Below are 5,000 nucleotides of genomic sequence, written 5' to 3' on the forward strand. Positions count from 1 at the left end.
TCATGTTCTAATTCTCCAATATGCTCTAATTCTTCCTCCGTCATTTGACTGAAATCTTTTAACATTTGAAGCTTTCTAGGAGTATATTCTACTGTGGGAACTGTGGAAACATCTTTCATTTTTTCTTGGGAAGTTTTTAAAAGTGGTTTAAAAAATTTCTCTTGTTTTTTTTCAAATGCTTCTTCGCCCGTTAGTTTCTGTCTGCGTTTCTTCTTTATGTCTTCCTGTTGTTTTACAACTTTTGAAACCAACTCTTGATGTTCCTTAAATCTTCTTGCTCTTTCTTTTGTATCCATTTATTTATTGTAAAATATCATTTAATGAATTGTAAAGATCAACAGGGAAATTTTCCTTTTCTTCATCATTCAAGTAGATGTGTTCAAATAAATCCTTTTCTTTAAATATTTCATCAAATTCTTTATTAACATTAATGCGAGTTGTAATTTCTTCTTCACTAATCCTTGCATCTCTGCTTTTCATACGTTTGTGTTGAGTTTCTTCATCAACATCAAAACCGAATGATAAAATCTTCACTCCGCTCAGATATTTAATAATTTGTCTCGTTCCTTCTGGATTAGTTTCTAATATCCCAACACCACCAGATTTTAGTTTCTTTAACTCACTCTTACAATGTGAATATTTTGTTGTACCAAGAGAAACCTCCTCAAATATTTGTCCTTCATTCCTCAATCGCATATGTTCCTCCACTGAAATATAGTGATAATCTTCACCTTTTACTTCTCCAGGTCTTATTGCTCTAGTTGTTGTTGATACAATGCGTATCACGGGTGTTTTTTAAGTAAATTTACAATATTCTCATTTGTACTACACAAGAACCTTGATTTATGAAAGTTTTTTCCAGAAGCAGATTTACCCACAAGATTTATAATAATAGTTGTCATTTATATATGTAATTGTTTATAAAACAAAAAATATATCCCTTAATATCTCATCTTGTTTCACAACAATATATTTATATTTTTCAGTCGTGTGCTTCATATAATCCTCAAATTTCTTTTTACTACATAATGTAGAACAATTATCTCTCCAAAAATTATTGATATCTATTGAATTTAACTTGAATAAAATAAAAGTATTAGCATTGTTTCTGATGGAACGACGAGGAAGTTGAAAGTACGATTGACTAAGATAAATACAATTACAAGAAGAATGTCTCCCTCTTGTGTAGTAGCTGTCCATTACCGTTTGGTTTCTCTCATTAACACAATCATCAAAGATAACGAGGTTCTTTTTGATTTATCCAAATCTTGGGGAGACGGTATATCATCCGTATTATCACTAAGAATACAAGTTATAAGATTTGATTTCTTTTTACATCTCTGTGTATCACAAAATAGTTGAATTATATCTTCAATGTTATAATCATTTAGGTTTTTTTGACGTTTAAATAAACCTATTATATCTTCTTTTGCAGACCAGCATTAAAACCTTGTGAGAGTAGTTGATACTCTGGTTGAAAACTCGACTTTGTGAAAATTATTAAATTATCATAATCTAAAAAGTTGGGAGTGAGGAGCATTTTTAAAAGTAAGCAGGTTTTTCCACATCCACTTGAACCAACTATGAGACATCTTAATGAATTTGGGAGATTTTTATGGTTGTTAAATTTTATCTTATTTTCCCAAATAGGTAAAAAATCATTCATTTATATATTTGAAAAACAGGTTATTTAATTTATTATTGGCTTTTTTAGAAACTCTATATTTTATCCTAAGTTCAGGTTTAATTTCAAGATAATCCATTATTTTATTTATACAATATCTTGTGTTGATATTTCCCTGAAAATTACATCCATGAATAATATACAACAACAATCCTTTGAACATTTCTCTTATACGTTCAGTTTCTTCCCTTGTAAGGAAAGGTGTGTTATCATCCTCATACTTTACATTCATTTCTCTAATCAATCTTGTAAAGTAATTCATTTTTGGTGTAAATCTAAAAGAATTATTTTCCTTTTTATATTTTTTATTATCATTAATTAGAAGATAATCACAGAATATACATTGTTTATAAGCTTTTGACTCTGTGTTTAATCCCGTCTTTCACACGCAGGACAATTCTCAAATTTGTCATATGGAGAATCAGGAAAGTCTAGCATATTTATAAAGTAAAACTTTACTTAAACTGAAATTCATCTATACTTTCAGTTGTATATTACCATCGATATCGATATACTTTTTTTCATTATCAGATTCAACGACAACATTTTTTAAATTAAAGGTAATTTTAAAATTATCGTTAACTACTATTGAACGAAATGTCATTTCACCTGATATATTAACATCCTTTATTTCATCAGGATTTACATCTTTAGGGTTGTTGAAAAAAATACAAATTTCTCCTTGCATATTACAGATGGTCTTATCTTTTCTTTCTAAAGCTTCATCCATAAGGTTTTTGTTCTTTGATACTTTTTCTTGTTTCATTGTTTTTTCTAGTTTTGAATATATTACTAGAAGGAGAGGAGAAACTTTTGTTAGAGATACTTTAATTGATGTTCTACCAGGTATACTAAAAGCCCTTCCACTGAAGGAAATTGAAGAACTCATATTATTTACCATAATAGTTTTTATCCAATAGTTGTTATATTTATCTTTGTTCAATTTTACATCCTTGACATATTTCTCAGTATCTTTAACAGATGAAGAGATTGATTGAAACTTGTCTTTTGTGTCTTGAAACATTGTATTTATTAAGTGAAAAAGTTGGAGGATAAAATGTTTTTAAGCACAGATTCACCTATAAATTAAACGAAATTTTCATCAAGAAAATTTTAGTTTAAGCAAAGTTTTATTCTATAAATATGGTGAATACAACGTACTGCGATGTTTGTAATCACGAATATAAACATTATAGAAAACACCTCCGAACCAACAAACACACATTTAATCTATTTCATCAAATATCTCCTCTTGAGTTGGAAAGAAAACATTGTGATATCTGTTCAAAGGATGTTTTGAAGAGTAGTTATAATCAACATCTTCAATCACAAAAACACAAGAAAAATGAGTTTAAAGTAAAGGGAGACTATTATATTAAAAACACTGATGAGGCATTTAAAGGGCATATAAAAATAAGGATTTTTCAATTTGGAGAACCCAGTCCATCATCAATAGCTGAATCAATTGAAATAGTGAAACCCGATGTTGAAAAATTTATTAAAAAGACATTAAAAGAAATAAAAACTTTAAAGTTTTATATGGGAGTGAAAATGAATATGAAAAGACAAGATGAAGAACAAACTCCTTATATGAGAACAGATCTTCATTTTATAACATCATTTCAAGATTTTTTGAATAGTGGGGTTTATGAAGAACTATCAAGACAAGAGGAGGATGTTGATAATACAGTGGTAGGAAGTGGATTCAATATTAAAAAAATCATCTTTTTAGATATACACATTCTAAAATCAAACCCTCTTAAAGCTTCTTCTTATATTGAATTACCAAAAGAAATAAAACTAAAGAAGGCAGTTGTTAATATTAAGAACAATGATAATAAATGTTTTCTCTGGTCTGTTCTTGCTCACTTACATCCACCAAAATGTAATTCAGAAAGAGTAAAACAATATATGAAATATGAGAATACCTTGGACATTAAAGATTTTAAATTCCCAATGCCATTAACAGATATTCCTAAATTTGAGAAAAAGAATAATCTTTCTATTAATGTATATGGATTAACGGATACAAACAAAGTTCAAATATTAAAAATTTCAAACAACTATAAAAATGAAGAAACACACATTGACCTTTTATATTTTAGTGTTGGAAAGAATTCACATTACACATACATCAATAATTTATCAAGATTAATCTCTTCTCAGGTATTCAGAACAGCAAACAAAATATATCCTTGTAAGCGATGTCTTAATTCATTTCATACAAAAGAACGATTAGAACAACATTCAAAATATTGTAGTAATCATAAATCAGCTGTAATTACAATGCCTAAACCTGGTGAAAAGATTTATTTTGAAGATTATAATAAATCTATCATGCACCCATTTGTGATATACGCTGATTTTGAATGTATCCTTAAAAAGATAAATACTGCTTCTCCTAATCCAAAAGAACCATATACAAATAAATATCAAAAACATATTCCTTGTGGTTTCTGTTATTATATCAAATCATCTGTTGGAGAAAAGTATCACAAACTTGAACATTATCGTGGAAAAAATGCTTCACAAGAGTTTGTAAAACGATTAGAAAAGGATTGTATAAGACTCACTAAATTAATGAAAGAAACAAATGAACCGATGAAATTAACCAAAGAAGAAAAATTAGAATTTAGAATGAACAATATCTGTCATATTTGTGAGGGGGAAATTAAGGAGTCTAAAGTTAGAGACCATTGTCATCTTACTGGTAAATATAGAGGTCCCGCTCATTCCTGTTGTAATCTTAATTATAAATTACCTTCTTTTATTCCAGTCTTTCTTCACAACAGCGCCAACTATGATACACATCTATTTATAAATGAACTTTCAAAAACACCAGGGAATATTTCTGCCATAACAAACACAAGTCAAAAGTATATTTCATTTTCAAAAATGATATTCACAAAACCTATAACTCGTATTAGGTTTTTAGATTCTTACAAGTTTATGGGAACACCACTAGCCTACCTCGCATCAAATCTAAGCTCCACGGACTCTTTTCCAAATCTTAATTCATTCTTTCCAAAAGAGGAAATTCTCACTCAAGAGGAAATTCAGATTAAAGAGAGAATTCAAAGTAAAGAGGAAACTCTAATTAATGAAGAAATTCTAACTGAAGATGAAATTCTAATTATAAAGAAAATTCGAACTAAAGAGGAAATTCAGATTAAAGATGAAATTCTGATTAAAGAAGGAATTCTTATGAGAGAGGAAATTCAAACAAGGAATGAAATTCAAAGTAAAGAGAAAATTCTTACAAGTAAGGGAATTTATCCTTATGATTATATGGATTCATTTATGAGATTTAAAGAAA

At 28.4% G+C, this 5,000-nt stretch overlaps 2 protein-coding genes across 6 annotated transcripts in view; both read left to right on the forward strand.

Annotated features, from left to right (window-relative positions):
• LOC147028870 (synaptic vesicle 2-related protein-like) overlaps positions 1-5,000 on the forward strand; it is a 297,753-nt gene that overhangs the window by 208,158 nt on the left and 84,595 nt on the right. The window lies entirely within an intron of this gene.
• LOC147028873 (synaptic vesicle 2-related protein-like) overlaps positions 1-5,000 on the forward strand; it is a 460,702-nt gene that overhangs the window by 24,134 nt on the left and 431,568 nt on the right. The gene's annotated exons all lie outside the window — the stretch shown is intronic.

This window comes from Eptatretus burgeri, chromosome 4 (genome assembly GCF_056783735.1).
Source record: "Eptatretus burgeri isolate ZD-2024b chromosome 4, Ebu_testis_v1, whole genome shotgun sequence".
NCBI lineage: Eukaryota > Metazoa > Chordata > Myxini > Myxiniformes > Myxinidae > Eptatretus > Eptatretus burgeri.